This window comes from Lampetra fluviatilis, chromosome 21 (assembly GCF_964198595.1).
Source record: "Lampetra fluviatilis chromosome 21, kcLamFluv1.1, whole genome shotgun sequence".
Taxonomy (NCBI): Eukaryota; Metazoa; Chordata; class Hyperoartia; order Petromyzontiformes; family Petromyzontidae; genus Lampetra; species Lampetra fluviatilis.
Window position 1 is genome coordinate 2,947,695 of NC_136295.1, and position 14,474 is coordinate 2,962,168.

The window sequence follows — 14,474 nt, forward strand, 5'->3', positions numbered from 1 at the left end:
AGTCGACCTAGGGGAGGCCCAGGACCGGTTCAGATAATCGTCACTGGTGTTGGTCGTGAGCGGGAATCGAACTCGGGTCGCCGGGTTCGCAGCGTAGCCAACACACACACGCGCGCGCGTACACCAAGGACTTTCATGCCCCCGGCGTGCCGGGGCATCCCCAGATCCCAGGAGAGAGAGAGCGCTGCTCTTTAGCAGCAGGAACGGCTGCTTTGTTGGTCTGCGGGCGCGCCGCGATGACTAGGAGATGTTAAATCCCTCGCCTGCTATACAGGAGGTCGTGGGTTCAATCCCGACTCTGACGCCTGCTGTTGTATATTTGGAGTTTGCGGCTTCTCTTTCATCGTCATCACGGTAGGAGATGTTAACTCCCTCGCCTCGTATGCAAGAGGTCCGTTGGTTCGATCCCGACCCTGACTCCTGCTGCTGTATATTTGGAGTTTGCGGTGTCTCTCTCTCTCTCCTGTTGGTCGCGTGGATTTTTCTCCGGGTCCTCCGGTTTTTCCCCTCCGATTTTAAAATCCAACGTCACGCGTTTAGAGTATTCGTCTGCTCGAAATGTCCATACCACGAGCCTCTTCGCTGAGCTCTCATTTGTGATTGCCAGGTCTCTTCTGAAAGAGAGCCCCATGGCTCAGTGGGGCCTTATCTATTAAACTATTTTAGACAAAGATTCTGCTCTACGGGGAATATTTGTTTTATGTATGTACGTGTGTGCAAGTGTGTGTGTGTGTGCACGTGTGTGTGTGCACATGTGTGTGTGTGCACGTGTGTGTGTGCACGTGTGTGTGTGCACGTGTGTGTGCGTGTGTGTGTGCACGTGTGTGTGCGCACGTGTGTGTGCGTGTGTGTGCACGTGTGTGTGTGCACCTAGCCTGGCGCAAGCTCCGTGGTGACGTCACCGCCACTTAGTGGCGAATGGCGGTTGTTGTTGTTGTTGACGTTGTTGATGTGTGTGCGCAGAGACAGTCGGAATCCATCGCATGGGTCCTCTAACAACACCAATCACACACGCAACAAAGACAAAGATCCCCTGTGCAGCCTTGACACACTGTTCGGGAAGGTGCTGTTAGCGAGGACCTATGAAGGCCAGAACGCCACACGAGGGGGTAGGTGGCCAGCACCACGCCCGACCGCCTTTGTCTCTCTAGGGGTGATGCTTACACAGCGCACTAATACTCATTTGAGGCTGAGTCGACCTAGGGGAGGCCCAGGACCGGTTCAGATAATCCCTTTCACTGGTGTTGTTCGTGAGCGGGAATAGAACTCGGGTCGCCAGGTTTGTAACACAGCGTGCTAACCGTTACACCACCGCACACACACAACACGCACACACAACACGCACACACACAACACACACAACACGCATACAACACACACACAACACAAACACGCACAACACGCACACAACACAAACAACACGCACACAACACAAACACACGACACAAACACACGACACAAGCACAAACACACACAACACGCACACACAACAATAACATTCTCACGACGTTTCGACTGCAACACAAGCAATCATCGTCAGGTGTGAAATCCACACCTGATGATTGTTTTATTATTTTATTATTTCCCTTCTACGTGACTTTACCGAAAGAACCAAGAAGATGAATCTGGTGGCACTTGATTGACAGGTGCCGCTGCCACGGTCTGTCGAGAATGCACTCTGGAGATGAACCGTGATGGTGGAACCACGTGGGGCGAAGCGCACGCTCATCCACGACGCAAAATAAACGTTCTGGACGATGCCCTTCGAAGATAAATGGAAACGTTTCGGATTGAAGGGCCCCCTTTAAATAAAAAAGAAAGCGAATCAATGGAATGTGTCCGAAAACCTTTATTGCCGTGACCTTCGTTATTTCCAAAAGTTTGGGAATACAACTTCTGGATAGGTATTTTGTACAGCTGTGGTTGTATCTGGATTTGAAGCTTTCGTGACTGCAGGAATCCATACTCTTCGGTTCCTTCGGTAAAGAAATAACTACGCGACTTTACCGAAAGAACAAAACATTATAGTTGTGGTTTTGTTTAACAATCCGAGGTGGCACGTGTCGCGTGTGATTGCATCACCGGCGAGGCAAGTAACAGCGACGACGCGAAGTGGTTTGCACAGAACGGATCATTTGTTTGATCTGTCCCTGCCTTGTCTGGGTGTGGAGCGGTGGCGTAGTGGTTAGCGCACTGAACTTAGGTGACAACAATCATTATCACTGACATTTATACTGGTAGGAACCTCCTGGTTACACCAGCCCACAGGGGATTATTACGTCCGTCGTGCAGGGAGGGGCTGGGTGAAGAGGGAGGGGCTGGGTGGGGAGGGTGGGGAGGGGCTGGGTGGGGAGGGTGGGGCTGGGTGGGGGGTGGGAGGGGTGGGGCTGGGTGGGGAGGGGCTGGTCACCCCGTGGTGCCCTTATAAAACTCAACGTTTAAACGTTGAGTTTTAAACAATAATCCCATGTGGGCTGGTGTAACCAGGAGGTTCCTACCAGTAAAATGGTCTTGTAGTTTACTACTTGTCACAGCAATCGGAGTGTGTTGTTGTTGTTGTTATTGTTGTCGTTTAAGTGGTCGGGCGCGGTGCGTTGCACGGTGCGCGTGTTTTATACTTTGTCCCAGAGACGCAAACCTGTCAACCCACACGGTTTTTACCACGTGCTCTTTTACAGGGAAATTTTAGTTTTCAGGTCCATACGGCCCACAGCCGTTTCGATACGAGCAAAACAAATTATTGTCTATTTGTTTGTGACCATCAAGGTCTGAATTGGTCTGTAATGAGATTGGCACTTATAAGGGGTTGACAGGTATGGTAGTAGTAGTTGTATTATAGTGGTGGTGGTGGTGGTATAAGTTGTGTTATAGTTTTGGTGGTAGTAGTGGTAGTATTAGTTGTGTTATAGTAGTGGTGGTAGTAGTCGTTGTTGTGTTATAGTGGTGGTGGTAGTCATAGTATTATAGTGGTAGTGGTGGTAGTAGTTGTGTTATAGTGGTGGTGGTAGTAGTGTTATAGTGGTGGTAGTTGTGGTATAGTGGTGGTAGTAGTGGTAGTATTAGTTGTGGTATAGTAGTGGTGGTAGTAGTGTTATAGTGGTGGTGGTAGTAGTGTTATAGTGGTAGTGGTGGTAGTAGTTGTGTTATAATGGTGGTGGTGGTAGTAGTGTTATAGTGGTGGTTGTAGTAGTAGTTGTGTTATAGTGGTGGTGGTAGTAGTTGTGGTATAGTGGTGGTAGTAGTGGTAGTATTAGTTGTATTATAGTAGTGGTGGTAGTAGTACATACGTGTCAACCCATACAGCTTAAGCCGTATTCTTGTACAGAGAAATTGAGTTGTCATGTTCATACGGCGCGTACAGCCGTTTCGATACGGGCAAAATAAACACGTGTTTTTGTCTTTGTGTTTCTCCCTTGTGATGGGGCTTTGTAAGGTGCGTGCGTGCATGCGTGTCCCCTCGTGCGTGAGCCATCAGTCACGCCGCGGACGCAACGAACAGCCACCCCGGTGGAAATTCCACGTTACTATGACGGCAACCACAAGGCCGTTAATGCAAGCGCGCACTTCGATTTACGCCCTCCTCTTATATCGGGGGCGCGTCCACACCAGGTGGTACCTATTTTACGGACCCCGGAGGCGTGATGATGATTGATGATTGGGTTGAGTTGACTCCTGCATGGAATTTTAGCTCAGCCGGTATGACTCAAAGCCTTAACTTACGATATACAGGGCTATCGGATTTTTTTTGTCTTTCGAATAATCCACTGCTGGATGACAGCATCTTCATCCCGTTTCGATCACGTGGGTTGTTTGACCTTACTTCACCACGCTGGTCAGTGCGGGTTGATGCCTGGTGTCACACCAGGACAATGGAGCGCAGTGCGCCAACCACCGCGCCACCGCTCCCCACGCTTACAGTGAATTAGACTGGACGTAGTATGCGTGCGGTGTTGTATGCACGTGCAGCGGAAGGCAACATGCATCGTTAGGACAAGGTTGATACATATGGGCAAGTAATACTGTGTGTTTGTGTGTTCGTGTGTGTTTATGTGTGTTCGTGTGTGTTTGTGCGTGGTTGTGTGGTTGTGTTTGTGTGTGTTTGTGTATGTTTGTGTTTGTGTGTGTTTGTGTGTGTGGTTGTGTGTTTGTGTGTGTGCGTGTGTGTTTGTGTGTGTTCGTGTGTGCGTGTGTGTTTATGTGTTCGTGTGTTCGTGTGTGTTTGTGTGTGTGTCTGTGTTTGTGTGTGTTCGTGTGTGTGTTCGTGTGTTTGTGTATTTGTGTGTGTTCGTGTGTTTGTGTGTGTTCGTGTGTTTGTGTGTTCGTGTGTGTTTGTGTGTGTTCGTGTGTGTGTGCTCACGGAGTGGTAGTGTAGCGGTTAGCGCGCTGCGCTCACGGCCAACACCGGACCGGTACCTGGGCTTCCCCTAGGTCGACTCAGCCTCAAATGAGTACCTGGTGCAGTGCGTAAACATCGCCACTAGGGAGACAAAGGTGGCCGGGCTTGGTGGTGGCCACCCAACCCTTCGTGTGCCGTTCCAGCCTTCATGGGTGCTACTCGCTAACAGCACTTGCCCCTGTTCGTCAAATCAAGTCAAGTTTATTTTTTTGTTCCCGAACACAAATCTGACACTCAAAGGCGCCGTCGTCACATGAATAATAATACTCATTATAAAATTAGAAAATTATATACAATGATAAAAAAATATACATGCTATCTATAGCTGTTTAAACATATACAACTGTAAAGAGAATGTGACTTGAGTGTAGTGAAGAAGTCGACTTTGCGTATTGCTGTTGAGGCTACACGGGTGATCTTTGTCTTTGTTACGTGTGGCTGTGTACACGAGCGTGTAACCAAGACACCCCCATGCCACGGGTGCAATCGAGTGGTGGTTGTCGTGATGGTGGTTGTGGTGGTTGTGGTGGTGGTGGTTGTTGTGATTGTGGTGGTGGTTTTTGTAGTGGTTGTGGTGGTGATTGCTGGTGGTTGTGATTGTGGTTGTTATGATTGTGGTGGCTGTAGTTGTGGTGGTGGTGGTTGTGGTGATGGTTGTGGTGATGGTTGTTGCGGTGGTTGTAGTGGTGGTGGTTGTGGTGGTTGTAGTGGTGGTTGTAGTGGTTGTGGTGGTTGTAGTGATGGTTGTGGTGGTTGTAATGATGGTTGAGGTGGTTGTGGTGGTTGTGGTGGTGGTGGTCGTTATGAGCCACTCGTGCTGGTGCTGGTTTTCGTGCAGGCAGAGCTGCACCACCACCACCGCTCTCTCTCTGACTCTCTGTCACCGCGTCGTGGGTGTTGTGTTGTGTGTGTTGCGTGCATGTTGTGTGCATGTTGTGTGCATGTTGTGTGCGCGTGCTGTGCAAGTGTTTTGTGTGTGTGTTGTGTGTGTTGTGTGCGTGTTGTGTGCGTGTTGTGTGTGTGTTGTGTGCTGTGTTTGTGCGTGTTGTGTGCGCGTGATGTGTGTGCGTTGTGTGTGTGTATTGTGCACGTGCTGTGTGTGTGTTGTGTGTGTGTTGTGCGTGTGTTGTGTGCGTGTTGTGTGTGTGTGTGTTGTGTGCATGTTGTGTGTGCGTTGTGTGCATGTTGTGTGTGTGTTGTGTGTGTTGTGTGCGTGTTGTGTGCCTGTTGTGTGTGTGCTGTGTGTGTTGTGTGTGTCTTGTGTGTGTGTGTTGTGTGTGCTGTGTGTGTGTTGTGTGCGCGTGCTGTGTGTGTGTTGTGTGTGTGTTGTGTGCATGTTGTGTTTGTTGTGTGTGTATTGTGTGTGTGTTGTGTGCATGTTGTGTTTGTTGTGTGTGTATTGTGTGTGTGTTGTGTGTGTGTTGTGTGCATGTTGTGTGTGTGTTGTGTGCGCGTGCTGTGTGTGTTGTGTGCATGTTGTGTTTGTTGTGTGTGTATTGTGTGTGTGTTGTGTGTGCGTGTGTGATTGTTGTTGATGCTACAGGAGCCGCTCCGGTCGCTTGGTCTCATCCTTGCGATGGATTCCGACTGCCTCTATGCAACACAGAAAGACACACACACAATATATACACACGCAATACACAGACAATACAGACACACACACAATACACACAATATATACACAATACACACAACACATACACACTATGTATACACAATACACACACAATACACACAATGCACACACATTATATATATACACAATACACGCACACACACCACACACAATACACACAGTATATACACAATACACACATAATATATACACAATGCACATACAATATATACACAATATTAAATATACAATACACACACAATGTATACACACACAATACACACACAATATATACACATAATACACACACAATACACACGTACAGACTCCTCAACAATGCATGCATACAACAAATATCCCCCGTGTAGCCTTAACAGACTGTTGGGACAAGTGCTGTTAGCGAGCACCTATAAAGACGGCACACGAGGGGGTGGGTTACCAGCACCACGCCCGATCCGCCTTTGTCTCCCCAGTTGCGATTTTTACACACCGCACTAGGTACTCATTTTGAGGCTGAGTCGACCTAGGGAAGGCCCGGGACCGGTTCAGATGATCGTCACCGGTGTTGGCCGTGAGCAGGAATCAAACTCGGGTCGCCGGTTTCATCGCGCAGTGCGCAAACCGTGAGCGTGTCTGTGTGTGGACAGTGTGCGGTGCTGCTGCTGCTGCACACACGCATAAGGTCGACTGATGGGCACTGGCGGTAGAGGCGAGCCGCAGCCTTTAACCGCACAAACATCAAACTGCCCAAGCGAGTGTCTCTCCTCAACCCCTGTGTGCCTTCGTGTATGCGAATTTCAAGATAAAACCTCGTGGCTTTCCCCCCCCCCTCCTCCCACAATTGCGCCTTTTGAAAGTGGCATCTGTCTCGCGCGGTTGGTTCCACGCAACCGCAGCAAAGTCGGGAGTGAGCGTGTGCGTGTGTGGGTGCGTGTGTTTGCGTGTGGATGCCTGTGTGTGTGTGCGTGTGAGCCTGCGTGTGTGTGTGGGTGCCTGTGTGTGTGTGCGTGTGGGTGCCTGTGTGTGTGTGCGTGTGAGCCTGCGTGTGGGTGCCTGTGTGTGTGAGCCGGCGTGTGTGAGCCTGCGTGTGTGTGTGTGCCTATGTGTGTGAGCCTGCGTGTGGGAGCCTGCATGTGTGTGTGTGCGCCTGCGTGTGTGTGCCTGCGTGTGTGTGCCTGCGTGTGGGAGCCTGTATGTGTGTGTGTGTGCGTGCGTGTGGGTGCCTGTGTGTGTGTGCGTGTGAGCCTGTGTGTGTGTGCGCCTGCCTGTGTGTGTGTGCGCGCGTGCGTGTAGGTGCCTGTGTGTGTGTGTGAGCCTGTGTGTGTGTGCGCCTGCCTGTGTGTGTGTGTGCGCGTGCGTGTAGGTGCCTGTGTGTGTGCTTGCGTGTGTGTGTGCGTGTGTGTGTCTGTGCATGCGTGTGTGTGTGCCTGCCTGTGCGTGTGCCTGTGTATGTGTGTGCGTGTGTGTCTGTGTATGTGTGTGCGTGTGTGTCTGTGCGTGTGGGAGCCTGTGTGTGTGTGTGCCTGCCTGTGCGTGTGCCTGTGTATGTGTGTGCGTGTGTGTCTGTGCGTGTGGGAGCCTGTGTGTGTGTGTGCCTGCCTGTGCGTGTGCCTGTGTATGTGTGTGCGTGTGTGTCTGTGCGTGTGGGAGCCTGTGTGTGTGTGTGCCTGCCTGTGCGTGTGCCTGTGTATGTGTGTGCGTGTGTGTCTGTGCGTGTGGGAGCCTGTGTGTGTGCGTGTCTCACGGCCATTTGACGCGCAGAGCTTTCCACGCCGCATGATTCATTGATTTTTTTTTTGCCACGAGCTTGAGTGCGAATCACCAAGAAGGCATCGACCACCATAGCATCCACACGTAGCACACACATAACATGCATGACACACACAACACAACATACACACAACGCGTACATAACATGCATGACACACACAACACAACATACACACAACGGACACAACGCACACAACACACAACGACACCACACACACAACAATACCACACACACAGCAAACCCTATGAAGGCCGGCACGGCACACGAGGGGGTGGGTGGCCAACACCACGCCCGGCCTCCTTTGTCTCCCCAGTGGCGATGTTAACTACACACCGCACCAGGTACTTACTTGAGTCTGAGTCGACCTAGGGGAGGGCCAGGACCGGTTCAGATAATCGTTACTGGTGTTGGCCGTTCATAGCGCAGCGCGCTAATCGCTACACTACCGGACACACACACATCTACACACACACACAGCTGCACACACACATCTACACACACACAACAATAGCACACACACCACACACGCGTAACAACACACAATACCACAACAACAACCGCCATTCGCCAATACGTGGCGGTGACGTCCCCAAGGCGCTTGTGCCAGGCTACGTACACTTAAAGGCCACGCCATACCACGCACATAATACTACACACAAAACCACACATTTCACACAAACGACACCGCACACCACGCTATACAACACAACACACGCGTAACAATAGCGCGCAATGGCACACACATAACGAATCTACACACAATACCGATACACACACGCACACACGACAGCACACACACACAATCGCACGGGAGATCAATGTGCCCTTAGCGTTCACCCGGCTGTCGTCAATGTATTGCTGTGTGCGTGTGATGCTCGCTAACAGCACTTGCCCCTACGGTCCGTTAAGGCTATACGGGGGATCTTTTTCTCTGTGTGTGCTGGTGAAGGACGCTGCTGCTGCTACTGATCACTTGGAGGCTGTCGCTCACAACAACAAGGCGCTGAGCGCCGGGCGGATAAAACGCAGCAAAAGTTGGCGCAGGTGGTGAACATCAGTCAGTCATCTCGAGTCAGTCGACCCGCGGCGCCTGCTGGGTCTGCCCCGTGACCGTCGTCGTCATAGCCAGCACAGCACAGCAGCAGAGAAATCACCACAGCCACGATGATGATGACGACGATGATGATCACAATGACGATGACGATGATGACGCAGGTGACGTCAGTGTACAACAAATCTGTAAGATGATGGAGTGACGCGGGGCGCGCGAGGAGGAGCAGGGAACGCCACTCATGCACACAGACACACAGACACACACACGCACAGACACACACACAGACACACACACGCACGCGCGCATATACAGACTCGCACACACACACGCGCTAACCACTGCCCTTACCGCCCCCCTCCAATCATCGATGCGCGCTAAACACACGCACACAATCACACAGGCAAATACGCACACACACACAAAGACACACACACAATCACACAGGCAAATACGCACACACACACAAAGACACACACACAATCACACAGGCAAATACGCACACACAGACACACACAGACGTGCACGCAGAAAGCACAAAGACATACACACACGCACACACACAGACACTCACAGACACACACACGCACACAGACACACACGCACACACAAACACTGACACACTCACAGACACGAATACACACACATACACGCACGCACACTCACAGACACGAATACACACACATACACGCACACACAGACGTGCACACAGACGCACACACACACACAGACACGAATACACACACATACACGCACACACAGACACGCATACACACGCACACACAGACGTGCACACAGACGCGCACACACACACAGACACGAATACACACACATACACGCACACACAGACACGCATACACACGCACACACAGACGTGCACACAGACGCACACACACACAGACACAGAGACGCGCACACACACAGACAAACACAGACAGACACACAGACAGACGCACACACACACATAGACAGACACACACACAGACAGACACACACACAGACATACACACACAGACACACACACACACACAGACACACACACACAAACACACACACACACAGACACACACACATTATTAACACACACACACGCCGCCCGCTGTGCTCGACTCGGGGTCGCCCATTTTGTGAATCAAATGATTTGGACGATGCCGCCGCTGCTGCCGCTGCTGCTGCCGCTGCTGCGTTGGTTTCACCGAGCACAGCCAACACACGTGACGTGTACATTCACTACAACCACTACCTGGAGTGACACGTGCCGTGTACATTCACTACAACCACTACCTGGAGTGACACGTGACGTGTACATTCACTACAATCACTACCTGGTCTAACACGTGGCGTGTACATTCACTACAACCACTACCTGGTCTAACACGTGACGTGTACATTCACTACAATCACAACCTGGTCCATCACGTGGCGTGTACATTCACTACAATCACTACCTGGTCCATCACGTGACGTGTACATTCACTACAATCACTACCTGGTCCAACACGCGTGACGTGTACATTCACTACAATCACTACCTGGTCCATCACGTGACGTGTACATTCACTACAACCACTACCTGGAGTGACACGTGACGTGTACATTCACTACAATCACTACCTGGTCCAACACGCGTGACGTGTACATTCACTACAATCACTACCTGGTCCATCACGTGGCGTGTACATTCACTACAATCACTACCTGGTCCATCACGTGACGTGCACATTCACTACAATCACTACCTGGTCCATCACGTGACGTGTGCATTCACTACAATCACTACCTGGTCCATCACGTGGCGTGTACATTCACTACAATCACTACCTGGTCCAACACGTGACGTGTACATTCACTACAATCACTACCTGGTCCATCACGTGGCGTGTACATTCACTACAATCACTACCTGGTCCATCATGTGACGTGTACATTCACTACAATCACTACCTGGTCCAACACGCGTGACGTGTACATTCACTACAATCACTACCTGGTCCATCACGTGGCGTGTACATTCACTACAATCACTACCTGGTCCATCACGTGACGTGTACATTCACTACAATCACTCCCTGGTCCATCACGTGACGTGTACATTCACTACAATCACTACCTGGTCCATCACGTGACGTGTACATTCACTACAATCACTACCTGGTAACACGTGACGTGTACATTCACTACAATCACTACCTGGTCCATCATGTGACGTGTACATTCACTACAATCACTACCTGGTAACACGTGACGTGTACATTCACTACAATCACTACCTGGTCCAACACTCGTGACGTGTACATTCACTACAATCACTACCTGGTCCATCACGTGGCGTGTACATTCACTACAATCACTACCTGGTCCATCACGTGACGTGTACATTCACTACAATCACTCCCTGGTCCATCACGTGACGTGTACATTCACTACAATCACTACCTGGTCCATCACGTGACGTGTACATTCACTACAATCACTACCTGGTAACACGTGACGTGTACATTCACTACAATCACTACCTGGTCCATCATGTGACGTGTACATTCACTACAATCACTACCTGGTAACACGTGACGTGTACATTCACTACAATCACTACCTGGTCCAACACGTGGCGTGTACATTCACTACAATCACTACCTGGTCTAACACGTGACGTGTACATTCACTACAATGACTACCTGGTCCAACACGTGGCGTGTACATTCACTACAATCACTACCTGGTCCATCACGTGACGTGTACATTCACTACAATCACTACCTGGTCCAACACGCGTGACGTGTACATTCACTACAATCACTACCTGGTCCATCACGTGGCGTGTACATTCACTACAATCACTACCTGGTCCATCACGTGACGTGTACATTCACTACAATCACTCCCTGGTCCATCACGTGACGTGTACATTCACTACAATCACTACCTGGTCCATCACGTGACGTGTACATTCACTACAATCACTACCTGGTAACACGTGACGTGTACATTCACTACAATCACTACCTGGTCCATCATGTGACGTGTACATTCACTACAATCACTACCTGGTAACACGTGACGTGTACATTCACTACAATCACTACCTGGTCCAACACTCGTGACGTGTACATTCACTACAATCACTACCTGGTCCATCACGTGGCGTGTACATTCACTACAATCACTACCTGGTCCATCACGTGACGTGTACATTCACTACAATCACTCCCTGGTCCATCACGTGACGTGTACATTCACTACAATCACTACCTGGTCCATCACGTGACGTGTACATTCACTACAATCACTACCTGGTAACACGTGACGTGTACATTCACTACAATCACTACCTGGTCCATCATGTGACGTGTACATTCACTACAATCACTACCTGGTAACACGTGACGTGTACATTCACTACAATCACTACCTGGTCCAACACGTGGCGTGTACATTCACTACAATCACTACCTGGTCTAACACGTGACGTGTACATTCACTACAATGACTACCTGGTCCAACACGTGGCGTGTACATTCACTACAATCACTACCTGGTCCAACACTTGGCGTGTACATTCACTACAACCACTACCTGGAGTGACACGTGACGTGTACATTCACTACAATCACTACCTGGTCCAACACGTGGCGTGTACATTCACTACAATCACTACCTGGTCCAACACGTGACGTGTACATTCACTACAACCACTACCTGGAGTGACACTTGGTGTGTACATTCACTACAATCACTACCTGGTCCAACACGTGGCGTGTACATTCACTACAATCACTACGTGGAGTGACACGTGACGTGTACATTCACTACAACCACTACCTGGAGTGACACGTGGCGTGTACATTCACTACAACCACTACCTGGAGTGACACGTGGCGTGTACATTCACTACAACCACTGCCTGGTCCAACACGTGACGTGTACATTCACTACAACCACTACCTGGAGTAACACGTGGCGTGTACATTCACTACAATCACTGCCTGGTCCAACACGTTACGTCTACATTCACTACAATCACTACCTGGTCCAACACGTGGCGTGTACATTCACTACAACCACTACCTGGTCCAACACGTGACGTGTACATTCACTACAATCACTACCTGGTCCAACACGTGACGTCTACATTCACTACAATCACTACCTGGTCCAACACGTGGCGTGTACATTCACTACAATCACTACCTGGTCCAACACGTGACGTCTACATTCACTACAACCACTACCTGGTCCAACACGTGGCGTGTACATTCACTACAATCACTGCCTGGTCCAACACGTGACGTCTACATTCACTACAATCACTACCTGGCCCATCACGTGACGTGTACATTCACTACAACCACTACCTGGTCCAACACGTGGTGTGTACATTCACTACAATCACTAACTGGTCCAACACGTGACGTGTACATTCACTACAATCACTACCTGGTCCATCACGTGGCGTGTACATTTACTACAATCACTACCTGGTCCAACACGTGGCGTGTACATTCACTACAACCACTACCTGGAGTGACACGTGACGTGTACATTCACTACAATCACTACCTGGTCCAACACGTGGCGTGTACATTCACTACAATCACTACCTGGAGTGACACGTGATGTGTACATTCACTACAATCACTACCTGGTCCAACACGTGGCGTGTACATTCACTACAATCACTACCTGGTCCAACACGTGGCGTGTACATTCACTACAACCACTACCTGGAGTGACACGTGGTGTGTATATTCACTACAATCACTACCTGGTCCAACACGTGACGTGTACATTCACTGCAATCACTACCTGGTCCAACACGTGGCGTGTACATTCACTACAATCACTACCTGGAGTGACACGTGACGTGTACATTCACTACAACCACTACCTGGAGTGACACGTGGCGTGTACATTCACTACAACCACTGCCTGGTCCAACACGTGACGTGTACATGCACTACAACCACTACCTGGAGTGACACGTGACGTGTACATTCACTACAATCACTACCTGGTCCAACACGTGACGTGTACATTCACTACAACTACTACCTGGTCCAACACGTGACGTGTACATTCACTACAATCACTACCTGGTCCAACACGTGACGTCTACATTCACTACAATCACTACCTGGTCCAACACGTGGCGTGTACATTCACTACAACCACTACCTGGTCCAACACGTGACGTGTACATTCACTACAATCACTACCTGGTCCAACACGTGGCGTGTACATTCACTACAATCACTACCTGGTCCAACACGTGACGTCTACATTCACTAAAATCACTACCTGGTCCAACACGTGGCGTGTACATTCACTACAACCACTACCTGGTCCAACACGTGACGTGTACATTCACTACAATCACTACCTGGTCCAACACGTGACGTCTACATTCACTGCAATCACTACCTGGTCCAACACGTGGCGTGTACATTCACTACAACCACTACCTGGTCCAACACGTGGCGTGTACATTCACTACAACCACTACCTGGTCCAACACGTGACGTGTACATTCACTACAACCACTACCTGGTCCAACACGTGACGTGTACATTCACTGCAATCACTACCTGGTCCAACACGTGACGTCTACATTCACTACAATCACTACCTGGTCCATCACGTG